The following is a 20,317-nucleotide window of genomic DNA, read 5'->3' on the forward strand; positions in this document are numbered from 1 at the left end:
TTCTCCAAATATTCAGGGAAACACAGGACGACATTATCCCAAATCTCCCAAAAAGTGTACACTCATTGTGTGATATGGTTCCTAATATCCGGAGGTGCAGAGGATGGTATTCGTTCTCCTATCGCAGGCTGTTTACACACAACCTTTGAAATTGTTCGTAATATCCTGACAAAAAGAGACTGCTAAGAATGGACACACATTGCAGGGGGGAGTAATTGGCAATTACGATCCACATCGCAGGGAGTGAGGCACTCCCCACGATATGGGGAGTACTAGCATCCCCCTCTCCCCACTGGCTATTACGATCCACATCGCAGGGCAGTTCAGGACACCAGCCCTGCCCCAAACTTGACCCAGACATTGAGTGCCATGGGACCACCTCAGGGTGGGTGGAAGCTCAGCTCTAAGGTATCCTTGCTGCCAAAGACCAACAGTTCCTACTAGTTTCAATCTGGCCACAGGGTCTCTGTTGGTGAGACAGGTGACTATGAGGCAGATACCCTGAAATCTAGCACGACAGAGCTCAACGCCCCATGAGAGGCACCATAACACACAGACTTTGCAGACATACTAGCGAAGGCCACAGCAGGCCCTGAGTGAGGAACAAGCTGACCAAGATCCTGGGGTTCTGCCACACAACCCTTAAACCAGGGACTGGAAACTGTTTCCCTAAAGAGCTAGGAGTCAGTATTTTCAGCTTTGCCAGCTGACCTTTACCTCAAGGATGCAACTCTGCCATGGCTGCACAACAGCAGCCTTCTGCAGGTGGCCTGTGAAGAGATGGGCATGACTGCACCCCCATCAAACTTTACTTATGGACATGGAAACTTCTCAGTGTCATGAAGTGTTATTTTTTTATTTGTTCAACCAGTTGGAAATGTAAAATCCATTCTTGATTCACAGGCGACAAGAGCAGGCAGGGACAGGCCGCCCCTTGCCGACCTCTGGAATGAGCTTACAGAAGGAAATGACAGGCTGGGCCCGCGCGGCCTCCTCACAGCAGATTCGCTGCAGGAAGGTCCTTCGTAGCAACCACTTCTCATCCTTCGTCTTGGCTTCAAGTGCAGTTCAGGTGGAGAAAGAGAGAACAGAACCGGCCTCAGCAAGAAGAAGGGAGATGCAGGGTCAAGCAGCCGTGTGGATCCATCACACTCAACATTCACACCAAGTGGAGCACAGGCAGGGCCAGCCCGGTGGGGGGAGAAGTGAAGGCTCTCTGGGGTGGGGGACCTCTGGGTGGGCAAGATTCTCTACCTAAAAGTCAAATAGAAGATCTACACAGCAGTAGTTACAGAAAACACACACTAACAAAAAGGCCAAAATAAAAATAGGACACCAAGTTTGGACAACCGGGTCTCACAAGCCAGTAGGTAAGAAAGCCCAGAAGGGCCCACCAGAGGCGCTGGGGGTGGGTTCCTGCCTGCAGGGGGCCTGGGACACCCCATTCCCACAGATGAGGACCCAAGCTTTGGGGAGGAAGCTGTCAGAGTCACCCAATGAGCTGCTCAGAGCTGGAGCCACAGAGCAGGTGAGGAGCCCTGGCCACGTCCCCATGTGCACTGAGGAGCTGGGGTGGGGGCATACCCCCAGGGGCCGATGCAAACAGTGGACCGCGGGCCCTCCTCCTGCCCAGAGGATGCTCGGCTCCCAAGGGACCACCAAGGCCTGGAACCCAGGGACACACCACCTGACCATCATGCCCAGGCCTCCTGGACCAGGCAATGTCCAGTACAGGCAGGCAGTCTGGACTTGGGGCCAGTACAGGGGTGGATGGTCCTGCTAGGCAGGCAGGCCTCCTTCTCCCTACCAGCTGGGCTGATTGCACTGTAGTTTCGGTTCTGGCAACATATTGTTGCCCACCTTGGCCACACCGGTCCCTGGCTCCCTGGCTAGGCCCAGTGCTGTCCAACCTACCTACACAGTCCCCACACACTCAGGGCCCACCAGGCTCTGTCAGCCAGGAGAACCCATGCTCATCCCCTGAGGTATCCGTGGGAGCCTGCATCCCACAGGGACACACAGCTCAGGGCTAACCTCTATGGGGGCCTCTTGGTTGCGGTGGTAGGTGTTGGGCGTAATTGACCTCCAGCCCTCCCATCCTGTACACTGTGTTTTATGGGGATCATTCAGTCCTGGGAGCTTCCTGGGGACCCCAGAAGGAAGAGAACAGGGTGGTCATGGCAGCCTCAGCTCCAGGCTCTGGGCCAGAAGTTGATAACGACCAATTGAGAGCAACCACTGAATTCAATCCTCTTACACATACCCGAGAAGTTGGCGAAGAACTGAATGTCGACCATTGTATGGTTATCCAGCTTTTGAAGCCAATTGGAAAGCTGAAAAATCTTGATAAGTGAGTGCCTCATGAGCTGAGCAAATATTTTAAAAATCATCCTTTTGAAGTGTCATCTTCTCTTGTTCTATGAAACAACATTGAACCATTTCTTGATCAGATTGTGACATGCCACGAAAAGTGGATTTCATCCAACAGCCAGCTCACTGGTTGGACTGAGAAGAAGCTCCAAACCACTTCCCAAAGTTAAACTTGTACCAAAAAAAGGTCATGGTCACGGTTTGGTGGTCAGCTGCCAGTCTTCTGATCCACTACACTTTTTGAATCCTGGTGAAATCATTACATCTGAGAAGTATGCCAAGTTAATCGATGCGATGCATGGAAAACTGCAGCACCTGGAGCTGGCACTGGTCAATATGAAGGGACCAGTTCTCCACAACGCGTGACCACATGTCATACAACCAGGACTTCAAAAGTTGAATAAACTGGGCTGTGAAGTTTTGTCTCATCTGCCATATTCATCTGACCTCTCGCCAACCAACTACCACTTCTTTAAGCATCTTGACAACTTTTTGCAGGGAAAACACTTACACAACCAGCAGGGTGCAGAAAATGCTTTCCAAGAGTTCATCGAACCCTGAAAGCATGGAATAAACAAGTTTATTTCTCTTTGGCAAAAATGTGTTCAATGTAATGGTTTCTTTTTGTTTTTTTTTTTTTTTTTAAAGACCTAGTCTCACTCTGTTGCCCAGGCCAGAGTGCAAAGGTGCAATCTCAGCTCACTGTAACCTCTGCCTCGTGGGTTCAAGAGATTCTCCTGCCTCAGCCTCTTGAGTAGCTGGGATTACAGGCACATGCCACCGCGCCCGGCTACTTTTTGTATTTTTAGTAGAGAGGGGATTTCACCGTGTTGGTCAGGCTGGTCTCAAACTCCTGACCTCCTGATCCGCCCGCCTCAGCCTCCCAAAGTGCTGGGATTACAGGCGTGAGCCACTGTGCCCAGTCCATTGTAATGGGTTCTATTTTGATTAATAAAGATATGTTGCAGTCTAATTATAAAAATTTAAAATTCACGGTCCAAAACCACAATTACTTTGGCACCAATCTAATAATAGAAGAATTAAAAGAGGCCTTTATATTAGAAAGCCCATGGATGATAAAATAATAAAGAATATTACAATCTCCATAACCGCAAAGTTATAACTTAGACCAACTAAATGAATTAAAAGACACAACCTATTGATACTAAAACACAGGAGAAATAGGTCATCTAAATATATTGATATCTATTTTTAAAATGGAATCAGTACCTAATAACCTTACAGAAAACCTATATATTCCAAAAATCTGACATTCTGTCATGTTGTTCTAACTGGTGGGATTCGGGGATTTCCATTTTGATAAGAACATAGGTGAGTCGCACACACTTACTTTTACTGCTCATTGGTCAGGAAACCTATGTCCACTATAGGATACTGCAGAGCGATGCGTTTTGGAGAATTTAGGCAAGATAATATGATTTTCAGATTTAAGGGAAGACAATCTCTTTTATGTACAGTAATTCCTCATAATATCACAGTGGATACCATATTTAAACTTTGGGGTATCCCCAGGTATAATTCTTATTTGAGCCACATGTGAATTTCAGACACGGAGGCTGCCCAACTTTGGTGGCTTTCAACAGATGTGGAAGTTAATTCACAACCTACTTTGTGGAGGCATAAAATTCAATGAGCACTCATTTAGCATTTTATTTGAAATATTATTTTTGTAAACTTTGTATTTCCAATTAGTTGAAATTTTAAACCTGTTTCAGTTCTTATCCACTTTTTTTTTTCCCCCTGAGACGGAGTCTTGCCCTGTCACCCAGGCTGGAGTGCAGTGCATGGTCTTGACTCACTTCAACCTCCACCTCCCAAGTTCCAGCAATTCTCCTGCATCAGCCTCACAAGTGACTGGGATTACAGGTGCCCACCACCATGCGCGGCTAATTTTTGTATTTTTAATAGAGATGTGGCTTCCCCATGTTGGTCAGGCTGGTCTTGAATCCCTGACCTTGTGATCTGCCCCCCTCAGCCTCCCAGAGTACTCGGATTACAGGCCTGAGCCACCGTGATTGGCCTCTCCACTCTTTTTAGGCAGAGGGGAGCAAGGTTTGCTTTAAGTTAGGAGGGACTCCTGTGTACCCAATCCATTTGTGTAAATTTCTTCTTTCAGAGTTCTTCAAATCAGCATCACCATTGTTAAAGGCCTCCCACATGGTAATAATTGTGCTACAGGGTTTTTCGAACATGAAGTTTATGTTTGGCTGAATTAACCTCCTTGCTGTGGCACAAGGGGGCCGTAGGTGTTTTCACCAATTATGAAGCGGGTTCACTGTGCAATGGCTACCAACTTTTCTGAGTACAATGAGACCAAACACATTCATACATAAATTCCATGAAGTGAATTTATTACTTACAAATAGCAAACAAAAGACAACAGAAGTCCAGGATTCAATATGAACCGCTACCACAAGATCAGGAAGGCTATCCAGAGCAGATGGATGGAGTTTTGACTGTAAATGCTTCACTTGCACTACAACTGAGGGACCCCAGAAAGCAGCTCATCTTGGGTTTTCTCCTACGATGTGGTTTGCTGGACACAAGCGTTAAAGGCCGTTCTGTTTCGAGCAGGGACTCTAACAGAGCCTGGGCTGTTCTGACCAATGTCCCCTGATTATCAGGATATTGCATTCCCAGCATATCATACAGTTATCTTGAGAACTACCAGTAGGAAAGGCAGGAAAATGGCCCTGCACCCTTCAAACTGAAGGATCAGGATATTTGTTGTGACAGAGGCACAGACAGTAGCGACAGAGTGTTCTTGTGAGCCATCTACTAGTTCTCTTGACCAGAGCGTGGCACCTGACTGCTTTTCTCTTTCCTTTCAATGGAAACTGTTTCAGAATATTTTGAATATTTTTAATTTCTACATCTACAGAGTTGAGGCACATGATCGCTGGCAGCGTAGACTCTCTGTATAGTTACAGGAAAGAGTTCAGGAGCCCATCAAGCCACATTGGAGGAGACCACCTAATCCTCCAGAGACTGTCACTCCATCTTCCTGGGGTTAGCTCCACATGCAGTAAGGCCATTATGTCTAAGGCCAGCAAGACTTGCAGTCCGAAGATTCAACTTTTGACATGCTGATAAGCAGCAGTGATAAGAAAAGCCCACACACTGGCTAGGAATTTTTCAATGCAAGCAGCTGAGATGCTTCTTCATATGCTTCGATAGTGGCTAATATCAAACTCTTTCTTCCCATTTTCATTACTCATCAGTGACTGAACCATGAGGCACCATGGATGTACACCTGATCAGGAGGGTGTAGGGGACAGCGGCAAGGGGAGCAGCAGCACAAGAAACAAACAAGGCCACTACTTCTGCCTACATAATAACTATTGATTGGAGTGTACAATAATTAATAATGTTCACATGGCTGCCCTCAGCATACAGAGATGGTGACCAGAGTAGATGCAGGGACTACAGAGATACAGCCGGATTCTTGCTAATTAGGACATAAGTGTCGGCTTATGTGCTGTGCTTCCGTGCATTAATAAGCCAGGGCCTCAAAACCGCCTGCTAAGCACAGGTCAAATGTCATGCTGGGGTGGAATTAAACATTCATGTCTAGGAGATGAGAGCGTTTTAGTGTGGGAGAAGATGACAACACCTGAAGAAAACAAAACACTGTGCAGACCAAACGGAAGGCCCATCATCAGCTCACGGTTCTGACTCAGGTGACTGCTGATGTGTTACGGAACCATCAGCCGACAGCAGGTAGGTCAAGTTGAGCAGGTGTCCTTCATGAGGGCTGGTCCATTCCATTTGTGTTGTCAATTGTTTCAATACCGCCTCATGCACCCCATTGGTGAGGAAGGAATTCGCACCCTACTTTTACTGGCACCGTTACACACATAACATCTCCTACTAAACAGAAAAACCAGACATCAGTTATTAATTACATATAGGAGAATGGTGTAAGTTCCCACAGGCCCAAACAGGGATTAACTTGGGAGCAGAGAGTGGTATCACATTAAAAAAGTGAGGAATTTCCTTTTTTTTTTCTTTTTTTTTTTGAGACAGAATCTCGCTCTATCACCCTTGCTGGAGTGCAGTGGTGTGATCTTGGCTCGCTGCAAGCTCTGTCTCCCGGGTTCATGCCCTTCTCCTGCCTCAGCCTCCCTAGAAGCTGGGACTACAGGCACCCACCACCACGTGCGGCTAATTTTTTGTATTTTTAGTAGCGACAGGGTTACAGGGTTTCACCGTGTTAGCCAGGATGGTCTCGATCTCCTGACCTCGTGATTCACCCTCCTTGGTCTCCCTAAGTGCTGGGATTACTGGCGTGAGCCACTGCGCCAGGCCGAGGATGTTCCCTTGTTCCTACAGGAGTATGTGATTGGTTTGTCTGTTGGCTGGTAGGGAACTGAATCATGATACACTGACTGGTAAGACTGTAATATTCTAAAATACAATATATAAACCATCATACCATAATGGTGTAATACGATCTACTGCAATACCAAAGGCATCGATGAAAAGCCCAACACTATCATATGTGACTGAGAGACTGAATGCTTCCTCCCTCAGATTGGTTACAACATATCCTCCTATCACAGTCCTCTCTCCTTCATTCAAAGTGAACGATCCAAATAACAGACAGAAATAATAAAGAATAAAGGGCAACAGATGCAAAGAACTCACGAGATGATACTCTATGGTAAACTTTATGTACTTAAGAATTAATACCAACTCAGTATTAGCAAAAAATAAACATCTTTACATCAAGAGTAGTTTTTCCTTTAACAAGGAAAGGTGGAATGTGTATGATGAACAAGGGATAATCAAAATTTTCCAAATGAGGCTAGTAAGACTATCCCAACAATTGACAATCATTATTCACTGGTCCATTAATCACAGGGCAATACATACAAATGAAACTTACCTGGCCAGGTGTGGTGGCTCATGCTTGTAATCGCAGCATGTTGGGCGGCCGAGGAGGGCAAATCATGAGGTCAGGAGTTCAAGACCAGCCTAGCCAACATGGCGAAACCCTGTCTCCACTAAAAATACAAAGAATTAGCTGGACGTAGTGGTGGGCGCTTGTAGTCCCAGGTACTCAGGAGGCTGAGACAGGAGAATCGCTTAAACCCAGGAGGTGGAGGTTGCAGTGAGCTGAGATCGCACCACTGCACTCCAACCTGGGCAACAGAGTGAGACTCCATCTCAAAAAAAAGATAATAATGAAATAAAAAAATTAAACTTACCTCCATGTTAGAAAAACATCAAAATTCAACCATGAATCCAGCACATTATCAAATGAATAGACAAAAATTCTACCAACAAACTTAATATCATTATCTATGAAACTCAAGTACTACTGCTTAAAGAGCATGTACAGAACTCTCACCTCAAGGTTTCCCTGCAAAACAAGGTGAAATGCATTCTCAAGACTCTTTAAGAATGAGTCACGGAAAAAACAATATACTTGTAACTTGTGTAACATTTCATACATTTTTTCAAGCACTACACGATAACTAATTTGCATCAGGCTTTCCAAATTAGAAAAGCTTCACTTATAGAACTTCTTTCCTGTGGGAGTTTTCACATGACGTTTCAAGTAAATGTGAAAACTGAAAATATTCTTGCAGTTTCTAAACTATTAGAGTTTTAATCCTGTGTACGTTCTTGTATTTACAAGGTCCAGCCAGCTATAGTGTGCATTTTCATTTGTCCTTGAGTGGGGATGAGAGAAATGAAACATTCCCAGATTCTGGACATTCATAGGGTTTTCTCAGGAATGAGCTGATGTCTTCAAATGGAACTAACACAACTGAAGGCCTTACCACAAATTTAGATTCAAAAGGCTTTTCTCCACTCTGAGTCCTCCCAAATCTTCAAAAACAGGAAAATCTGAAGGCTTGGCCACATTTCCTACATTCTTAAGGTTTCTCTGCAGTGTTAGCCTTTTCATGTTTATGAGGGAATGGGAAAGAGTAAATGTTTTACCACATTTCTTACATTCAAGGGGCTTTATTTATTTGTTTGTTTATTTTGAGATGGATTCTCACTCTGTCGCCAAGCTGGAGTGCAGTGGCACAGTCTTGGCTCACTGAAACCTCCGCCTCCTGAGTTCAAGTGATTCTCCTGCCTCAGCCTCCTGAGAAGCTGGGATTACAACCATATGCTACCACACCCAGCTACTTTTTGTATTTTTAGTAGAGACGAGGTTTCACCATGTTGGCCAGGATGGTTTCGATCTCCTGACCTCGTGATCCGCATGCACAGGGCTTTCCCCAACCCAACGTTGCTTTTTATGTCCTTGAAAAAGAACTAAGACAACTGAAATGTGCCACCATGCCCAGCTAATTATTTTTATTTATTTGTTTTGAGACGGAGTCTCGCTCTGTCGCCCAAGCTGGTGTGCACTGGTGCGATCTCGGCTCACTGCAAGCTCTGCCTCCTGGGTTCGCGCCATTCTCCTGCCTCAGTCTCCCGAGTAACTGGTGTTAGCCACCGTGCCTGGCATTATTTTATTTTTTCTAGAGACAGGGTTTCACCTTGATGCCCAGGTTGTTTCACGCTGTTTTAATCCGGGCTGGTTATGAACTCCTGGGCTCAAGCAATACACATTCCTTGGCCTCCCAAAGTGCTGGGATTATCGGCTGAGTCACTACACCCAGCCTCTATATCATGACTTCTTTCATGGCGAGTAAGATGACTGGAACGAATGTAGGCTTTACCGCATCTCTTACATTCATAGGATTTTTCTCCAGTATGAATTCTTTCGTGGAGGTGAAGGGAACTGAGACGACTGAAGGCTTGGTCACATGGTTTACATTCATAGGCTTTCTCTCCAGTATGAGTACTTCTATGGTTACAAAGGGAACTCAAATGACTAAAGACTTTGCCACATTGTTTACATTCATAGGGTCTCTCTCCAGTATGAATGCTTCCATGGTCACGAAGGGAAGTGGAACAGCTGAAGGCTTTATCACATTTGGTACATTTATAGGGTCTTTCTCCAGTGTGAGTCCTTTCACGCGTCTTAAAAGAACAAGAAAATCTGAATGTTTTCCACATTCCTTACATTCGTAGGGTTTCTCTCTAGTGTGAGTTCGTTCATGTATTAGACAACAACCGGAAACAGTGAACGCTTTACCACATTGTTTACATTTATAGGGTTTTTCTCCTGTGTGAGTTCTCTGATGTCTTTCAAATGAATTGAGAAAATAAAAAGCTTTCCCACATATCGTACATTTATAACTGGATTTCCACTGTGCATTATCATGTGTCTTCTAACACCTGGAACAGAAACGAAGAGTTTCCCACACTGTTCACATTTATAGTGCTTCTCTCCATATGGTTTGTATCCTGAGTGAGCTAAGATGTGCCTATTAAGGAGAGAATGACGTACAAAGACTTTTCCACAAATACTTCATTCACATTGTTTTAATCCAGCAGAAATGTTCTCATTCAGATCAAGCATTGGAATTTGGCTGACAACAGTCCATACTGACTACCGTCTTTGCTTTCACACAGTCTCTGTATCATATGATTTCTGTAAAAAAAAATGTAAAGCACATAATTATTGCTTGGTTTAATAACTTTCTACTTACTAATAGGTCTTGGACTTACACTGCTACCAATACCAAGGAAAATGCTTTTTTTTTTTTTTTGCCATGACAGAATTATTTGAAAGTAAATGGGTTACTACTGAAAACACAGCTACCACTTGCATGGCTATGACCAAATTAGTAACATTCATGTACACAATTTTGTAGTACTATTTTCAAGTAAACTGTTTTCCAAACACTGACTGCTACACTGAAGTACATTGCATTTCGGGTGAAATTTTTCTAAAAAGAAATAAATTTCAAGTGACTCTCATTTGTTTTGATTGCTTGTTTTTAAGTTCATGACAAGCTAAGATTCCTTCAGAGGACTTTATTTCCTCTTCTCAGTGCAAGTTATCTTATATCTTTCCCAGGTTTTTCGAAGTGATCTTCAATATTCTGGTCTTTCCATTTGTTTCCTAAAATACAGACCCACAAAATTATCATGAATTATTACAAACTATAGAAACATTACTAGATTTAATGTTCATTGTACACAGTGCCCATGCCTGATTTCTTCACCAAATCATTCCCTTGCCACATTCCAAATCACAAATAGCACTGATGATAGGGAAATACTTCTGTAATTAAGTGAAATGTTTTGTCATTCTCAGCTACAGAAACCAGGTTCCTGCAGGTTTCCTGCATCACTTCTCTGCAGAGAATCTTCTGAGAAGAATCTAGCAAAGCCCATTCCTCCTGGGTACAGTTCACAGCCACATCCTCAAAAGCCATGGAGTCCTAGAACATTCCACACATGGGGATAGAAGGATGGGTGAGACTGACAGCACTGGGAATCTGTACTCAATCCATAAGCTGTTTGCACGATTCTAAAATTTCCAAGCATTTATTTTGTGCCTTGATTGTCAGAACTCTTACTCTGTTCACACATACTCCCTCCCATACAGCAGTACTAATGCTAGAATCTAACTATTCAAAAAGGCAACAGCAAAGTAGAAACACCCATCTTATTAGAGAATCCAGGGAGTAAGATGTGCTGCGAGGAGTTACCTTTTAACTTCACTTTGTACATTTCTAGTATCTATCATAATAAAGTCCTACCTGATGTGCATAAGGGAGTTAATATTATCAGTCCTGAGACTACTTATTCTTAAAAACGTCTGCTCGCAAAGTTCCATCTTTATATTAGTAACTTACATTTTGAAAGGGATTCCACCAACCCTAATAAGAATGACTCACTGCATGTAAATGGCTTATGCAATGTATTTGCCAAAACTTTTTCTGCTGAAGGTCTATTATTTTGTGTCACTGCAGTGGTGCTTAGGGAACCAGACACCAAAACACTGTCTGAACACTAAGTGTTCAATGAGTTTCCCTGGTAGACAATATTTTACACGTGCTGTCACTTGTTAACTGGGGAGTTGAGCCCATTCCATGTGATTGCACCAAGACAGAGTAGGCTCGTTAAATTTAATTGAGTAGTAAATAAAACCAATAATTGATATTTGACAATACTAATAGAACAATTTTAATAATTTCTATTGCACAATGTCAAGGCAGAAAAGAATAAGAGGAAATACGACACATGTTTTTTAAAATGACATTAATGTCATCACTTCCAGATGCTATTCCTATGAAATCACATAAATTCCCAAATCAGGTTGTTTTTAGGCGAGAAAAACTACTTTTTCACACGTAGTAAAAATGACAAATGTCTAATGATTTTTAGGCATCTAAAAAAAGAGTGATGGCTTGTCTAACATACTTCTAAGATTTTCAAACGAAAATATTCAGGACAGCACAGTATTAGCAGAGAGATGAGCAAGCAGACCAAGAGAAAAGAAAGTCTTAATGACCCAGCATTTATATGGAAAGTTAAGGAATGATAGAGTAGGCACTGTAGAATAGAAAAAGAAATCACATGCACTTTAAAATATGAGGCAAACCAGGCTGGCATGTACTTGGGAAAATGCATTGCATTCTTCTCTATTCCGTGAGCCATAATCAACTTATTATACATTCAAATATGAAAGATAAAACCAGAACACTTTCAGAAGTTACAGGAAGATTTTTTTTTATGAAGGATTAGGCAGAATTTCTTTTATGTAAGAAAACAGTGATAAAGGAACAGACAAACTCAAACATATTAAAATTTAGGGAATAAAAAGAAAATACAATGGGCAGGGCATGGTGGCTCATGCCTGTAATCCCAGCAGCTTGGGAGGCTGAGGAGGGCGATCACCTGAGGTCAGGAGGTTGAGATCAGCCTGGCCAACATATCAAAACCCCGTCTTTCTGTTGTTTGTTTGTTTGTTTGTTTGTTTTTTGAGACGGAGTCTCACATTGTCGCTTGGGCTGGGGTGCAGTGGCAACATCTTGGCTCACTGCAACCTCCACCTCCCGGGTTCAAGCAATTCTCTTGCCTCAGCCTCCCGAGTAGCTGGGATTACAGATGCCTGCCACCAGGCTCAGCTAATTTTTTTGTATATTTTGTAGATACAGGGTTTCACCATGTTGGTCAGGCTGCTCTGGAACTCCTGACCTCATGATCGGCCCACCTTGGCCTCCCAAAGGGCTGGGATTACAGACCTGAGCCACTGTGTCAGGCCTAAAACCCCCTGTTTACTAAAAATACAAAATTTAGCTGGGTGTGGTAGTGGGTGCCTATAATCCCAGTTACTCGGGAGGCTGACATAGGAGAATCACTTGAACCTGGGAGGCGGCGGTTGCAGTAAGCAGAGATGGCGCCACTGCACTTCAGCCGGGCTACAGAGCAAGACAGTGTCTCCAAAAACAAAACAAAACAAAACAAAACAAAACAAAACCCTCGAATATCCAGATAAGAGGATACAGATGTGTCCACTGTCATTAATTCTTCACCATGCTACAAGAGGGAAACTGACATTTTGGTGAATCTTTGTAAATCATCAATTTATCTATCACACTTTTATTTCACCAGTAACATTGATAAAGCTAAGTCCTACAATTCCATTTGAAATTACCCTTAAAAAGAACAGACCTTTAAAACTTACTACACTCACTCTGGGGAAGAAATAAATACGAATTTTTAGCAAATAAAATACACCATTTTACCTTGCCTCTTTGGAAATAGTATGTTTATCTTTCAAGCTGTACTGATAAAATGTATCTTACAGTCAATGAAAAACTGAAACACAAATAAGCGGACAAACCTTTTCAAGGTAACAAACTCAGGGAGAGGCAGTGCTGACTCCAACACAGAGCTTTCTAAGTGTCACGGCAGCCATTCTATCCCTCGGGACACCCATCCTGTTCAGTAAAGTGCTCAGTGACCACGTAGGAGGCACTGGCACTGCTCTTTGTCCTCCTGTGCGCCTTCAGTGCATTTTCATGTTCAGGTTGTTGCACATCCTCTCTGGGGTGGGTTTTCCTTGTCCTTTGGGACAGTTTTTCTCTCTTCACAAGTCTGAGACAATCTAGAGAGCAGAAATCATTTCCACCTTTTCCTCTCAATATCAGTATCCCATTGGCAGACCATCAATGTGTCTCCGAGGAATAAAAGCTCCGGCTGGAGGAACAGTTTTAATGACCTAACTTTAATGACATTACGTTGAATTGTCCATTCATTTTAATGTCCTAAAATTTTAATAATCCCAAGGGGTCACCATTTTAGATAAAACTATACCAAGAGATTCCTCCAAGGCCAAGAGCATCCAGCTGCTCCCCTGAGAGACTCTACCCCCTACCTCAGGCTGTCCTTGGCGATGAGATGACCCCGGGGCTGATAGTCACTAGACCCTCCAATAGACATGGCCACTGTGGGTATCCTGGGTCATCCCCAGACAGTTTTAAAATTCCAGGACTAGAGAAAGACAGGAGGGTGGCTGAGGACACAACACCCTGTAAAGTTTTCACGGAGGGACCTCAACCTAAAGACATTTTGGTAATATGTACACTTAGGAAAGATGAAAAGAAGAGAGGCACAAAGATTTCTTTTACAGTAGAGTGTCAGATGATTTATTCTCCACTTTCCTCTCATGTAAAATGCTTGTAAACAGAAAAATATTTTGGCCAAGGTGGCCCACGCCTGTATTCCCAGCATTTTAGGAGGCCGAGGCGGGAGATCAATTAAGGTCAGGAGTTCAAAACCAACCTAGCCAACATGGCAAAACCCTGTCTCTACTAAAAATACAAAAATTAGTTGGACGTGGTAGTGGGTGCCTATAAGCCCAGCTACTTGGGAGGCTGAGGCAGGAGAATCGCTTGAACCCGGGAGTCAGAGGTTGCAGTGATCTGAGACTGCACCATTGTACTCCAGCCTGGCGACAGGGCGAGACTCCGTCTCAAAAAAAAAAATATATATATATGTATATATATAATATACATTTATAATTGTTACATGTAGATAGTATTTGAAGTCATGGGACTGACTGTAGGTAGAAACAAGAGAAGGGAAGGAAGTTTGTATATTTATATATAATTATATAAAATTAATATACATAATTATAATATATAAATATATCGTATAGACTGGGCACAGTGGCTTACACCTGTAGTTCCAGCAATTTGGGAGGCCGAGATGGGCAGATCACCTGAGGTCAGGAGTTTGAGACTAGCCTGAGAACATGGAGAAACCCCATCTCTACTAAAGATACAAAAATTAGCCAGGCGTGGTGGTGCGTGCCTGTAATCCCAGCTACTCAGGAGACTGAGGCAGGAAAATCACTTGAACCCCGGCGGTGGAGGTTACGGTGAGCCCAGATTGCGTCATTGCACTCCAGCCTGGGCGACAAGGGTTAAACTCCGTCTCAAAATAAATAAATAAATAAATAAAGCAAGAAATATGTATTTATGTCTAAATATATAATTACAATACATAAATGTGTATATAAATATACATTTATTATAAATGTATTAATATATGAAATATGTTTATTTCTGAGATAGGGTCTGGCTCTGTCACCCAGGCTGGAGTGCAGTGGCACTATCATAGCTCATTGGAGCCTTGAACAGATGGCTCAAGGGATCCTCCCACGTCAGCCTCCTGAGTGGCTAGGACTGGATGCACAAACCACCATGCGTAGCTAATTTTATAATTTTTTGTGGAGACAGGGTCTTCCTTTTTTGCCTAAGCTGGTCTTGAACTCCTGGGCTCAAGTGATCTTCCTGCCTCAGGCTTCCAATGTGTTAGACGTGGGCCACTGCATCTGGTCTAATGCATTTTTTAATTTGCGAGTTCATATTATTTGATATTTTTAAGTACTGAATGTGTTGAACAATCAACTTGCAGAATTCCTGAACAATGGATGGTCAGCTTTCATGTCCTGGTTCAAATCACCCCAGCACACCACGGCTAGAAACCTTTCAGCCAACTTCCAATTATGTGTCCCGGGGCAAGACAATGTCACTTGGCCAATCCCCACTAAGAGGGACTCTGGAAAGGCAAGAAACTATTCTGTTCTCTATAATGGAACCTGACCAGGGAGAAGGCAGCTGGGAGGGCCAGCTGGGTCCTCCAACCAGCAGTGTCCACCATCGACCCACTGCCCTAGAACTACACCGTGCTGGGCATTTGGGACACTGTTATGAGCAAGAGTTTCCATTTTTATTCTCATGGGACCTTCATGCTAGTGGCAAGAGACAATTTTTTTTTTTTTTTTTGAGACAGAGTTTTGTTCTTGTCACTCAGGCTGGAGTGCAATGGTGTCATCTCGGCTCACTGCAACCTCTGCCTCCTGGATTCAAGCAATTCTCCTGCCTCAGCCTTCAGAATAGCTGGGATTACAGGATTGCACCACCACGTCTAGCTAATTTTTGTATTTTTAGTAGAGATGGGGTTTCACCATGTTGGCCAGGCTGGTCTGGAACTCCTGAGCCACTGCACCCAGTCAAGAGGGAGATTTTAAATCAATAAGTAGAATTGTGATGAATGCCAGACAGAAGAATGTGTGATGGGGAGGGGACCTAAGTTATTGTCTCACATTTTAACACTTTTGTAGAAAATAACTAAGAACTGAGAAGCTTAAAACAAAACACACCTTTAAGCCAATTTTGGCAAGCTAGTAGTTGAGCACATTTTAGCGCATCCTGTGTTTGGGATCTCACGCCAAGCAGCTGGGAGGCATCCTCATCTGAGGCTCCACCAGGGCAGAATCCATTTCCAGGTCCACTGAGGTTACTGACAGAATTCATTTCCTCAGACCCGCTTGGCAAGGGCCCAGCTTTTTGCTTCCTTGCCTACGGGAGCCCCTCCAAAGGTCCTTTCTCAGCACAGCATCTCCTTCCTGGAGCGTCTGCAGGCGGAACCTTCCTCTCTAGTGTGCGAAGGTGATGCACCGTGACATCCGATTGCTTTTGCCAGGCTCTATGGGTTAGAAGCCAGTCACCGGTTTTGCTCGTACCCAAGGTCAGGAAGACTATGCAAGGGCATAGGTTATTGGGAAGTCAGTCACTTTAGGGTGTGGCTGCCACCACTGAACTTGGTGAGAATTTAAGGGTTGGTAGGAGCTGGCCAGGTACAGGGGTGAGGGTGTGTCAGGCAGGGGTGAGGGCATGGAGGGGGATGCAGAGGCCTGCACCCTGGAATGTCCTTTCACTCCCTGAGGTTTTGTTCTCCTGATCCCTGAGTACATCCCAGAACACGGTGGGGCCCTAGCAGGGGAGAGGTAGGGAAGCATGTGTTGTTCATCTGGGGAGCTTGTTAGGCAAATCAGATTAGGGGCCAGGCTTTCAGAGTGTGGGAGTGATGAGTGTACAGGTGTCTGTGGGAAAAGCGATGGGGATGGGGTCAGCCCCAGCCACCATGAAGACCTTAACTGTGCATCCACCCATCCCAGCAGCCTCCCTGAGTGAGTGCCTTCAGGGTGCAGGTCCTGTTTTGCACATGGAAGTGAATCAGAGTGGGACACTGCCTTGCCTCAGAGAGGTCACACTTCTCCTTCTTCTTCGTTTTTTGTTTTTTTTGTTTTTTTGTGGTTTTTTGGTGTGTGTTTTTTTGGGTTTTTTTGTTTTTTGTTTTTTTTAACTTGCAACAGAGTCTCACTCTGTTGCCCAGCCTGGAATGCAGTGGTGTGATGTTGGCTCACTGCAACCACTGCCTCCCAGGTTCAAGCAATTTTCCTGCCTCAGCCTCCTGGGTAGGGTAGCTGGGACGATGGGCACGCATTACCATGCCTGGCTAATTGTTGTATTTTAGTTTCACTGTATTGACCAGGCTGGTCCCAGTCTCCTGGCCTCAACCGATCTGCCCGCCACAACCTCCCAAAGTGCTGTGACTACAGGCGTAAGCCACCACACTGGGCGAGAGGTCACACTTCATGCCAGGTGGGTGGCAGCGACTCAGACAGCACCCCAACTGGTGCTGGGAGTGAGGGGTGCTCAGTGTCCTAGGAAGGCAGAGGGCTGCATGAGAGGTTCGGGGAGGAAGGACTGGAGGAGGATTTCAGATTTTCACCTGAGCAGCTGGGTGGATGGAGGGGCTGTTTACAGAGAATCACAAGAATGTGGATGAGCAGGTTAGGGCACTAATAAAGCACTCTGTTTTGGCCCGCGGAAAATTGGAGATGCTTCCCTGTGTCCAACTGGGGCTTTGGGAAAGGTCAGGGCTGGGTATCTGACTGGGATGGATGTCTCTGGCTGGCAGCAGAGCATGTGGATGGTTTGTGAAGCCCGGAAGGGCATGAGATTTCCTGTGGCAGTGCCCACTGCAAATGGAAGGGCATTTGGCCTGAGCCCAGACATATACAAGTTGGGCAGAGCAGCTATGGAGGTACAGAAAAACCAAGGGTGTGGGGGCACATGAAGCAGGAATCTCAAATAAGATGAGGAAAGAGGTTTTAAAGACGATCAGGGCTGGGGACAGTGGTGCATGCCTGTAATCCCAACACTTTGGGAGGCTGAGACGAGAGGATAGCTTGAGGCCAGGAGTTTGAGACCACCCTGGGCAACATAGGGAGACCCCATTTCTATAAATAAATAAATACCATTGGTACTTGGCATTTCGGGTGGGGAACAGCAAACACATGAAAGCTCTGAGGCAGGAAAGGGAAGTGATTAGTGCTTGCTCCTGGTTCCTTTATCAGACCTTAAAGAGATGCAGAGACATTTCAGGTACTCCTTGGCCGAGCTCCTTCAGGGAAGGCCTAAGTTCGCTTCTACTTCCCATCTATTAATTTTTTTTTTTGGAGACAGAGTCTCACTCTGTCGCCCAGGCTGGAGCACATGCAGTGGCACGATCTAAGCTCACTGCAACCTCCACCTCCCGGGTTCAAACGATTCTCCTGCCTCAGCTTTCCCAGTAGCGGGACCACAGGTACACGCCACCACGATCGGCTAAGTTTTTGTATTTTTAGCAGAGATGGGGTTTCATCTTGTTGGCCAGGCTGGTTTCGAACTCCTGGCCTCAAGTGATCCACCTGCCTCGGCCCCACAAAGTACTGGGATTACAGGCGCGAGCCACCGCGCCCGGCCCTTCTTCAGTCCTAACGCCCACCATACGTGCTTCCAAATGTTTGCTGAATGACAAGGTGAACGAGTGAATGGGACTACGTGACTTCCGGTAGCAGGCAATCCTATTCCTTGGACCTCAGTTTCCTTTTTTGTAAAGCAAGCCTGTCTCTCGCTCTCTGCCCTAAAAGCCTGAGTTCTGGGCTTGAGATGAGCGCGTCCTGTAGACCAGACTGCAGGTGGACGTTGAGCTGGGTCTTCTAGAAGGCCAGGATCCGGTCAGCTCTTGGGTCCAGTCCTCCCGCGGGACCCAGTACGCCCAGTCCCAGCGCCGCCCCGCCCAGCCTCCATTTGTTCCCCCAGGCCCCGCCCTCTCCGTGCAGCTCGCTCACCGTTGGCCGGGGGGCGGGCCCTGGGCGCCCGCCTCCGCTGGGGGCGGGGTGGCGGGCGGCGGGCGGGGCCGTGTGCACCTGCAGGGTGCGTGTCCCGGCCGCAGCCCCGCGCCAGCTGCAGCTCCTTGCTCCGAGCCGGATCCTGAGCGGGGAACACGCGCTGAAGCGGCGGCGGCGACCCCGCCCCGGGACTCCATTGTTGAGGCTGCCTTCGCTCTGTAGGCTGCTCAGCTGCGCTCCAGTCGGCCCAGGCGCCGCGGCGAGGAGCGGGCCCTGTGAGCGGGCGGCCTGAGGTGAGACCGGGTGACGGGGTCTGCGGACCGGGCGGGGTTCTCTACGCCGGGCGTGGCGGCTCCGAGTTGGATTCCACAGGGTCCGAAGTCGGGATCCGAGGTCCTTGCGCCTGGGCTTTGTCTCGGCCTCGGGTGGCACCGGAGGCTTCGCGCCTGCTGCGATACCGCGTGGGCCTGCGCGGGGGTCCCTGTCGCCCTGCGGGTGGGGGCCGGTCCCCACTGCTCCCCGGCTCCCCGCGTCTGCCGCGGAGGGGACTGCATGGACCCGGGCGCTGGCTTCTGAGCCGAGATGACGTCACTGCACTCCAGCGTGGGCGACCGAGTGAAACTCCATCTCGAAAAAAAAAACTTGGTAAAGTGTTTTACCCAGCCTAGGTACGTGTGGTAGAGCCGAATGAAAGCTTAGAAAAAGATGACTTGAGAACTAGCCCAGCAGAGGAATCAGGTGGGATGTGTTGTTACTGAGTAAGTGAAATTTGCACCTGCTTTCTCCCAGGCCTCGTTGAGTTGTGTACAACAGAGAGCTCAGGTGTTGGGGGCAGTTGACCGGTTGAAGAATGCATTGCTGTTATGGGAGGAACATTGGGCTTTGAAAAAGCAGAACTGGATCCACGTTCTTGCCTGGTAACTCTAACTATCATCTAGTTTGTAAAGGGGAATGCAGTTCACTGAAAAATTCTTATGACAGTGGGGAAAGGATTGGGGCGTCTGCATTGGTTTGTGTAATATAGGTCATATGAACGAGCATTTAGGCTGGAGGCAGGCTTTTCATCTCTCTAACTTTACTTTCACAGGACAATTCCATCATGATATGAAGATTTTTGAGTCAAAACTACATTATTCTGCTATGTGTTTCGGGGCAAATTTATACATACAATTTGCTTAAATATTTCAGATGATACAAGAATATACGTGTGGGGTAAAAAGCTGAAATTTGCATTCCGCCTTCTCTAGAAGTAACCATTGTGAATAGTTAACTCTGTATTCCAGCTATTTTGTATACTATAAATACACTGTGAACATTTGAGTGTATATAGACATGTATGTTACACACAGTTTTAGAGATGGAATATTGCTGTGTTGCCCATGCTAGTCTCAAACTCCTGGGCTCAAGTGACCGTCTCGCCTCAACCTCGCAAAGTTTTGGAATTGCAGGCATAAGCCACCGCGCCTGGCCTGCATGAGTATATTTACTAATTGCTAAGTTACTCTGTTCAATACGTGTCTATTGAACTCCCCCATGTACCAAGCATTGTTCTGAATACCTTATATGCACCAATTCACTTAATTTTTAGAG

At 45.6% G+C, this 20,317-nt stretch overlaps 1 protein-coding gene and 1 pseudogene across 1 annotated transcript in view; one reads left to right on the forward strand and one right to left on the reverse strand.

The window, feature by feature from the left end:
• The window catches only part of LOC106996270 (SH3 domain and tetratricopeptide repeat-containing protein 1-like), a 127,008-nt gene that overhangs the window by 62,350 nt on the left and 44,341 nt on the right, over positions 1–20,317 (forward strand).
• Positions 8,953–15,426, reverse strand: LOC144334767 (uncharacterized; annotated as a pseudogene).

This window comes from Macaca mulatta, chromosome 15, assembly GCF_049350105.2.
Source record: "Macaca mulatta isolate MMU2019108-1 chromosome 15, T2T-MMU8v2.0, whole genome shotgun sequence".
Classification (NCBI taxonomy): domain Eukaryota; kingdom Metazoa; phylum Chordata; class Mammalia; order Primates; family Cercopithecidae; genus Macaca; species Macaca mulatta.